The 10,472-nt window shown below is 41.7% G+C and overlaps 1 protein-coding gene across 1 annotated transcript in view; it reads right to left on the bottom strand.

Moving 5' to 3' along the window:
- GNAL (G protein subunit alpha L) overlaps nucleotides 1-10,472 on the bottom strand; it is a 182,484-nt gene that overhangs the window by 119,748 nt on the left and 52,264 nt on the right. The window lies entirely within an intron of this gene.

The raw sequence follows: 10,472 nt of genomic DNA, 5'->3' as shown, positions 1-10,472 counted from the left end.
GCTGGAGGCAGCCGGCTCGTCGGCCCGCGGCTCCCGGCCTCCTCCTCCCGAGGAGGCGGCCGGCCGCCCCCCGCTGAGCCCGCCCCGCCGCGGGAGCGGCGCCCGTAGCACCGCGGCCCCGACGACGCGCGCCGCTCGGAGAGCCGCGAAGGCGCAGGAGCGGCGAAGGAAGGGTGGGCGCGGAGCCTCCCGCGGCTCGAAATACCGGCACCCTGAATTTCCGAGTACTGCTATTCCTCCAGACTGCCGAAGCTGCTCTCCCGCTGTGGAGGCGCAGACGATGAAGGAGAACAGGCAGTCCTCCACCTGTGCTTGCCTATGCTTCCAGGAGGCACTATGGCACCCAGGTGCCAGGTACCTGTGCTGATGGCCCTGCTTGGTCTAGAACATGGACACTCTTTTGTTCTCCTCCGTGCCGCTCCTCATTGCTGTTTCCTTTTCCTCCCTGCACAGGCAGTGTGTGTGTGGGGAGAATACTACAGGTAAAAATCCATAGGTTCTGCTGGGCCAAAATATGCGCTTGTTAGCATCAGACTGCTCATTTTTTAGAACCGAACATTTTTTCCCCATTTCTATTTTCCTGTCCTCTGACACAGGTGGGACTGGAAGCACAATTCATGCCACCTGCAGTTTTTGGGGCTGCAGGGTGAACGGCTCAAGGGAGGAGACACACAACTTGCTGCTCTTCGCTGGCAGAAGGGATAGGATAGGATGCACAAGATGAGTGGAGCCATATTTATTTCCTATTTCAATGCTTAAGTTTTGCTATGTTCCAAATCTGCCTGGTTTTGGCCTTGTTTCTTCCCCCAGCTCCTCCTTAGCAGTTTTGTTCCTGTATATACTAAGCTGGGGATATTTGGTGCAGGTTTATTCCTAGCTGAGACAAGGCTTGGGGCCAACAGGACTTGACAGGATCATGGTATATCCTGCTTTTACCTTTCTCCAAAAGAGGGAAAGTGTTTCTCATTTCCTCTCTCCCCCTCGCAAACCCCATGACCCCTTTGCGTCTCTTCCTCCTGAGAAAAGATCACACAGTTGAAGAATGACACGTGCAAGCGACCTGTGCTCAGAAACAACTTTTGGCTGTAATTATATTCGCACTCTTCCTATTTTTTTTTCCTTCCCAAACGCAGAAGTCCTTATTCAGGCACATTCAGAACTACAAAATCCTAGAAATAACAGCAATCACAGAAGCAGCTCTCACCCTCTTTGCACACTGCACATTCTTTTTTCCCCAGAGAGAAATCAAAGTTATCACATGCATGTGTGTCTTCTGCACACAGAAAAACCCAACTGTGAGCCTAAACAGGATGCTATCAACCTGCCTCTAGAAATGGTTTCAGCAATGCTGTTTTAGGAAACAAGCTTCTAGAACAAATCATACACGGATAAAAGCCAAATCTTGGGAATCCAAAGAAAAGGAAATTCTCCCTGCTCTTCCCAGTCAGCCAACATGGCATCCTCCTCGTCAAGTTCATGGTCCTCTTGAAAGCAAGATATTTTGCACTGCTCCTGCCCTGTCAGATCGTTACATATATCTATGTAAGTATGTATATATAAAAACTCATGTCCCACTCTCCTTTGCAGGTTCCTACTCAGGCTGAGTGCTGGTGAGCCCAAGCTATAAGCACAGAGGTTGTGCTCATACATTTGAGTGGAAGAAAACTGGTAACTCAGCTATTGCCCCTGCCACAGAATCACAGAGCAGCTTCTTTTGCCCATTCTGTTTGGACTAAATTGTCCACAAAGAGGGACAAAACTCAGTGGGAACCAGTAAGGATGGTGCTCCTACAGATACAGCTCCACTAATGCTGTTGCTCCTTATTCCTGTAATCATTCTAAGGAATGATGCAGAATATTTTCTTGAAAACATTACGTAGAGGCAGAGGAAGTTTTTCAACAGAAACCCTGCAGACCCTTTGCAGGCCGTCTTCCCTTATGAAGTCCCTTCTGTGGCTTTTGGTCCATTTCTCAAAGACAAAGCAATGAAGAAATGGATGTTAATAAAAGCTTTTGGGGGAGCTAAGCAGTGGGAAAACAGACTCTTCCTGCTTGTCAGTCTTCCTGCCTCGGCTTTCACAGGGGTCTCTAACCTCCGCACTGTCACTGTCCTCTAGTCTGGGCACTGCACTAGCTGGCTAATGCTGCGTGACCTGAGCTGCCTCTCCTCACTGACCTCTCTTTTTCATGCTTTTACTCCACCTCATTTCAAACCATAGTCTGAAAAGAGAAAAATAAATGGTTATTTGCATAGGTATTCAAGAAAAAATAATTATTTCTCCCTGGTAATAAATTCTTGGTAAGTTTGTCTCCCTGCAGCTGTCAAATATTAACACAAAAGTACACACTCCCTGGAATGCTACATTTGGATTTTTGTAAGATACACGAACCAGGAACCTGAAAAATTATGACTCTGGCTGTATGAAAAATACTGACTATGGATCTGGTAAATACACAGCACACGCTATGCAGAGAAGTAAATGCCACAGTAAAAAATCTAACCTTTTGCCTTGTGTGTTTAAACCTGTCACCTCAGAGAAGTCCTTATAAAAACTTGGAGGGGAGCTCTTCTCCCTGATGAAGAAGGAAAAAGTCTGAGTCCACACTCACTCCGAATAGACCTCATAGCATGGATTAAGGACAAACTCAGCGATGCAGGAAAGAGTCAGCCTCAGGAGGGGGCAGTTCTGGGGCTCCCTGACCCAGCTGTAGCGTCCCCATTCCTATGCCACACTCTCCAATTACCGCCAAATCGCTGGCCTGGCAAAGCAGCTCACCCCTCTGCTGTTCCTTTGTGAGGCACTGAAGAGCACAGGTGTGCACAGCAAAAGGAAGGTGAAATGGTCTGGTGGAAGTCCATGGAGTAAAAGCAATAAGGTTTGAAAATAAAGCAGAGTTTTCCAGAGAAAAACTGCAGGTAGCAGCCAGCAGAAATAAGGATGATAGCCTTTTGCTCCAAGAGAGCAGTTGTGAAGGGAGGCATTCGCTCCAAGAATCATAGAATCATAGAATCATAGAATCACCAAGGTTGGAAAAGACCTAAAAGATCATCCAGTCCAACCGTTCACCTATTACCAATAGCTCCCACTAAACCATGTCCCTCAACACAACAGAAGCGTGCTAGCAGGCCAGATGCACCACAGATGCCTGCACGGAACAGCATCAGGTGAAAAGCAGCTTTGTGGTATGATCACATTAGAGAAAGAGGACAATGCTCTTTCACTCGAGCTGGCTATTCCTTCTCCAGGGTAGTTACTCTCTGTCCACATCCTGGAGGAAACAGAGAATGGGGAATGCCTGGTGGGGAAATCCCAGTCAGCTCTGTTGATGTTCAGACTGGTAAGACAATTCATGTGCTTATGACTTGGTTTTTCAGACTAGAAATCCCTTTCTGCAAAGACAGACTCGCACGGCAGCACTGCACACACTTCCATCTGTCAGTACTCCAAGCAGAAGTTGCTGACTAAGACTGAAATCCAGCAAGGGCCTAGTCACATTGAATAGGCTGAGTAACCTTGTGTGGTTCAATTATTACATATGACAGTCAAGTAATACTGTTAAGCTACATGACGCAGAAGCTTTTGCAATGAGCAAAAGGACAAGCTCTCATTTCGTGAATTTGAGACCCTCTATTATGGGATATGTTGCTGGTTAGAAAAACAGACACTTTCATGGCAGTATCCCCAGTTATGAGAGGTTTTCCTTGATTTGGGTCTCTAGCACATAAACAAATATAGAAGTATTGCTAGAACTACTAGTACTAGCTAGAAGTACTAGCACTAGCTAGAACTACACAGTACAGTGCTAGAATTATCGCTGTGGTTGCTACTTGAAAAACTAGAGGAAAGATATCTATATGGGGACATGTCCTGGATTCTCTGCAAGGTGCTGACTAACACCTTGCACAGCTGTAACAGTGAAACTGAATAATTTATCTTCAGTTTATAATGAATTTTGTATATGATAAAGAATTCTGAATGTCATAGTAAATGCTCCGGTTGACTATCATGATCACCCCATTTGACCAGAAGTGAGAAACTAGGGAAAAAATATCTGTTATGACACTGAACATATTGAAGACATACCTTAGCATCACCTCTAACTCACATGTTCTGGCAGAACTGTGACAGTCACAGCATATTCTGACACCACCTCCATTTATTAGGCCACATTCTGCTAAGATAGCTTGTCACCACATTTACCACAATCACATCCGATCTGTAAGTTATGTGTGCTCGTATCACCTCTCATCTTGATGTAAATACAGAGATACACTTCAGCTTTTTGCGTTTTAGCTCTTCTGCCTGAGAAATTAAGATAATTAAGGCTGACATTTTTATAAAAAAAGTCTCTACCTAGTCATGTTATTGATGCCCAAATTCAAAGTCATGCTGTAAATCTTCTGGATGCTGTAATGGTCAACAGCATCCCCCAACAAATTAAGGCAATCCTCTTATACAGGTCTGTTCACACGAATCAAGGAATTGGGCAACTAATTTTTTAGTAAGTACACATTAATGCATCTGCAAGACCCAGAACCACTGCTAAGTTCAAAGTAAGTCCATGTTCAAACCATGCTTAAGGATCCCTACATGTTACTGCACACGAGTAATTGGTAAAAATGGCTTCAGGAAATAACGTTGCCAGGCTGTGTGTAGCCTCATACCCTGATCTGCTTCAGCAGTCTTTATTGCAGGAATACAACTTGTGCTTCACTGCACGAGTCTGGACTAGTAAACCCAGATGAAACATCACAATCACTGACTAAATACGCAGTGTTTTTTTCCTCATTCATCTATCTTATCTTACCCCATACATTGCTTGTAACACATACTTGTTGTGTTATGCTCAGCTTGGCCTTCTGTGGTATAGATCTTAGGATTGTTATAGATATTTGTGTGTAAACCATATGATCTCTTGGATTAAATAGCTATCACATGTTTGCTTGTAATTGAAGGGACATGACTTGTTGACCTAAGCAGTCTTTTCTAAAACCAGGTTTATGCTGGAATTCAACTTCTGTGCTTTCCAGAAGTGAATTTCTTGGACAGCTGAAATAGCAGATATGAAGACTACTTACATGATTTTATAAGTATTCTGTCTGCATACCTATGGAGAGGTGGAAAACCTCTCCTGAATAGGAGAGTGTGACCATTTCCTGTGAGAGTCCTACTTTATCTATTTTCTTATTCTGCTATTCTTTTATTCACTTGTCCTATTCCCTGCCTGTCCTGAAATTACAAAGGTATTCTGATGGAACCCTTACAGAATGCTTAATGAAATACAAACCCATATAATTTTACTGATCTATTTTTACTAAAAAGCTAAAGCTTTCTTTCAACATGCACTGGGCTGTTTGTGTAGCATGGATTACATTCTTTGGAGCATATATTTGTTTAGTTTATTCTAAAGATCAGGAGCATGGATGAAATCTCACAGGAGTAGATCCGGATCATTTTATTTGAGACGAAAGGTGACAAGAAATATTGGTGTATGCATGATGGAGAAGGGGAAAATGTTGGAAAGTCTGGAGAACTTGCAACAATTTTGGAACAGGCCCCTTATAAATAATAAACAAGTTATTGTGGAATCTGAGACTTGCAACAGTACAAACGCAAAAGTGAAGTGGTGTAATCCAGCAATCTCAGCTGATACAGCTGTTCATACACCACACTGAAGTGTGTAACAACTCAGAACAACCCTGTCCTAGTCCTAATTTTCACACACAATATGTAAATGTGAACCAAGCCTGACAGACTTTAAGTCTACCTATGTGCAAGCTCTTCCTGCTCAGAATCAGCTACAGCAATCTGTCACCTGAGTCACTAAACACAATAGCAAGATGTGCTTCCATTTCTTTGCAGCCTATTCTTCATAACAGGCAAATCTTTAGGAACTGCATTTCTGATCTTGATGCTGTGGCACAAAAGCTACTGCAATAAGAAATGGCTTCACCTGTCAGCCACACTGTCAGCACAATTAATAACACTAATAAAGATACGTTCATAATCTGCTAATAAAGGATCATTAGATACATGATGACTATTGTGTTCTTTAACATAGCTCTTTTACATGGATGCTAATTGAGTACACTTGATTTCAACAAAAATAACTACTATAAATTTCAATTTACAAATCTGTTCCTAACCTTTAAACAGCATAGGGTGCTGCCTGCTCATGTAGGGAAATCAGCTATTAATAGGTTACTCCTGCAAAACATTTACCAGAAATACAAACCAGTGTAACACTCTGCCTACAAGACAGCTTGGAAGAATGCACTTCAGGATGATGCTCTATCTGAACATGTAAATGACACTGAGCTGGGTGAAAACTTCCCTGTGCTACTGAAATGTTTGTGCTCTATACCATGACTTATAGTGCTTGGCAATGGACATCTGTATGTTCAGAAAGATTCAAGGATTACACCAAGGAAACACAGTACATCACATAAACGTTTTTCATGTCATTCATTTTAAAATTATTCAGGCTGCAAAAGCCAATGATAAGATAGCAAATATCCAAACACGAGTTGTCACTACATCTCAGATGCAGCTCCTCTGCATGAACGTATTGTCATACAGTCATCATTATAAAGATTGATTTCAGGATAAATTTGACCTCAAAATGACCATGAGCTATCAGAGTGCCACACCATGAGAACGAAGACTGGATATATGGAAAAAGTTCTGCACCAGAAGGCAGTGGGCATGGAACAGTCTGCTCAAGGCAGCAAGCATGGCCCCAAGCAGCCCGAGTTCAAGAAGCATTTAGACAATGTTCTTGGACATACTGTTTGAATTTTGGGTGGTCCGTATGGGGCTGGAAGTTGGATTTGATCTTTGCGGACCCTTTCCAACTTACGATATTCTGTGATTGTATGAAACAAAACAAAGCAAAACAAAACAGCCCAGTAAATGTCAAATAGGGTATTCCTCATATTCTGATATTAACTGTGGTCTCCTCCATTCAAGAGAAACAATGACAAGCTGGCACAGGTTGAGAGAAGAGCTATGAGGAGGTAGGGAAGGACAGCTAGTATCAGAGAAGAGACCAGGCGGGGTGAGATGGATCAGGCCAGTGATCCCTATGGCTGCCAGCAATGAGCACGTAGGGCATGTAGTAGCCTGGGCCACAAGGGCTGGGGCCTTCTGCTTTCTCATGACAAAAATCAAAGGTATAACACTGCTTTCAAGGGAAGTACAAGAAAGCATTCCCACAACTAGAGAAAACCACTGAATACAATGCAATGCAAACTGCCTCATCTAATTTAATAATTCTATCTTGAGATGCAATGGGACCAAAAAAACTAGCATTGTGAGTCCTCAGAAGAGCATGGACTTGGAAGAGGTGACTGCAGGAAACCACATCTCCAGACCAGCCCTCAGTACAGAGTGGCTCTGCTGTCCTAGGGAAGGATGAGAGCCGGAGATGGAGGCCCCTCTCCTTAGCTGCCTGTCACCAGGCTGGCGTGGAAGCCCTGTCCTGCTGAGTGGAAGAGGCCACATGTGGCAGGCGTCCACACACCTTCCGAACTTGTTCCTTCTATTGTGTCAACAAACAATAGCCTCGGCCCTAATCTATGAATCTGCTCAGGGTTGCTTCATGCCTTTACCATACCGCTTCCCTAACTTGATTTACCTCCTCTATTTTTTTACAGATTTCTAAACCATCAGATTACTTCTCTGTGTTCTGCAGACAGTGAGTAAAAAGAAGAAAAGCTATCACTGAAGTGTCAAGTGTGTAAACTTCGAGATTTAATACTGTTACTTTCCATACATTGTCTCTAAGAATTTACATGATTTATAATGTGAGCTGGTGGTTGTCTTCAATGAACAGCACAGAGCTCACAGCCAAAGATTAACCCCATCCCACCAAAAGTGATGCTGAGTCAACATACCTTCAATAGTGCCAAGTTCTGTGTTTCTCTTCCTGTAAACTGTAAATACTTTCAATTGCCTGTGGAAATCTGAACTAGCACTAGTGCTAGTACATAAGTTGTATTACATGATGTTAGACCTTATATTTATGGCATTTTGTTGCCATGAACTTACTGAACGTGCAGGAGATATTCAATCCCTATCTGTGCAACATACTGTAGGGCACCTGCTTTAGCAGCGGGTGCTCAATGATCTCCTGAGGTCCATTCCAACCCCTGGGATTCTGTGATTCTCTGTATGTTTTTTGGAATATACTGAGTGGATAGATTGCACTTCAAAAATTCAAAATATTGACAGATATACAAATGCAGATACATACCTATTAAGTAAGGGACTTCTTTGCTTTTTCAAATTACACTATCAGATTTCAAGAACTAAATCTCAGAACTACTCAAAGAATTAGAATTACCTTAGAAAGTGATTGTTCAAATCGTTTGTTATCAAAACAATTAAGATAATTTAAAAACTCAATCTTTATCACTAATTAATACTTTGGCACTATCTGGCTTACTTATAAGTTAGTCAACTCCATGCTGCACTATGTGTATTAAATTATAGCAACATAATGAATTTTTTTAACTTGTTCTGTTCCAAATTAGTACTACAGTGCTTTCATTTATTTATTAATTTTTTATTAGACATCTGAAAACTCTGACATCACTATGAATATTAAGCCTACACTTGGAATCTGCTCACTCAAACATTTTGGGGGCTAATATTACATTGCTGGGAAGAAAAGCAACCTCTGCTATGGGCCGCATAAAAATAGGCTATAATCATGCCTAATAGGGACCAACACTATGTCCACTAAGAGTTAAAATCATATGCAAGATGTTATCAATACCAAACTTAACCAGCTGCAGTGAAAAGTATCAACTCATACAATGCAGTTCTGCTAGCTAAATGCTGATTGCTACAGCCAAGCTTCTTACCAGGTATCAAGCTTATATAATAAATCAAATGTGGGGTGCAATGTATCTCAGTAATGCAGATGCTTAAAATCCAAAAAATTATGAACATTACTATATTATTATCTAATAGATTTCTCCCCTGAAAAGCTTATTTCTCTACATAGAATATAAATGGATTCAAGGTGAGTTAATCTAGAGATATAATCATCAGTGATCAGAAGTCATTGTGAAATGGAAATAAAGGTTACTAGCAGGAAATACAGTTGAGCAACTGCATTGCATGGCAACAAGCCAAAACGAGTGTATTCCTAGTGATGTGTTAATAACTTGGGAAGTAAAGCTGGAGAGCAGGTGACCAGCGAGTTTTACCATGAGAAAAGCTTTTACACTCAGTTTAGCACTTCTGCTCACGACCAATCATTTTCAGTGGCATTTATGAATCCACTTCTTTCATAAGAAAACAAATATATTAATAATGTATTTTGATGCTTCTCTTCACCTAGAGCAGTTCTTTCGTCATGGTGCTTTCCAGCATGCTTATCAGTCCCCGTGAATCCACCGGCTCCGTCAGTCGATAAGTTGTCATTGACCTGAGCCTATGAGAAATGCCACAGGAGCAAACAACTCACATCTCCAGATCTCATGAAACTACCCCAACCTCAGTGATCATTCACAAAAGCGAAGGCAGAAAAAAAACAACCACCGTTATAAATTACCCTGCAGTACAGACATCGTGGCCATGTGTCATTTCTTTGAGAAGCTGTCATTCTGACCTTTTAGAGCCCGATACAATTCCCTCCTTCCAGATCCTACCACAACTATGGGTTTGTACAATTTGAATAAAATGCCCCATGAGCACTGATGCCAATACGTATGAAAATTAGCATTTACCTATCAATGCACTGTGGCAGTCTTGAATTTCCCTAAAGATAAAACTGAAAAGCAAGCAGCAGATAACAACTTCCTCCTTCTCCATGTGGAATGACGTAAGTAAAAGTCTAAGCTAATAGGTATGTTGTCAGTGTATTACTGACAACACACACACACACACGCACAAGAATGTTGGTCTTTTGGTACGAATTCACCTCACATGGCTCTGTTTCCTTCAAATCCTTTATCTGTTCCTTCTCCCAGAAGAAAACTTCACTAATAAAAATAAACCTTTGCTCTGTCTGTGTGCCAGACCCATGTGTGAGTGAATGTTTTTGCACTCTGTTGGTGGCATATCTTGTATGAGAGTTCAGAAATAATCACCTTGTGAGTTTTAAACTAAGAAATTAAAAGTTGAAATCCAAACCTTCTTTTAATGACTGAGTCTTTTCAAAATAGGAGACAAAGTACATGGCCAAGTTAAGCTATTTTAGACAAACATCAGCTTGAAACTTAAAAAAGATCATTGTAGAATGCTGCAATTAGGTTACAACGGACTTTATGAAAATAAAATATTTGTTGGTGATCACTGTATTTCCTCAGTGGCGGATGAAAATTGCAGTCAGCTTTCATTCTAAAATAAGGATGGGGTCTTTACATATTGCAAAATTATGATAATTAGTTTCTCAGAACTCAGAACAGGAAACAGCAGTTAACTGATGGGACATATACATGTTTGTTGTCCTTCATATCT

Source organism: Centrocercus urophasianus, unplaced genomic scaffold (genome assembly GCF_019232065.1).
Source record: "Centrocercus urophasianus isolate 14NV4802_14NV808 unplaced genomic scaffold, USGS_Curo_1.0 seq_11, whole genome shotgun sequence".
NCBI lineage: Eukaryota > Metazoa > Chordata > Aves > Galliformes > Phasianidae > Centrocercus > Centrocercus urophasianus.
The sequence above is the reverse complement of the archived record's forward strand: the minus strand, read 5'-3'. Positions and strand labels throughout refer to the sequence as shown.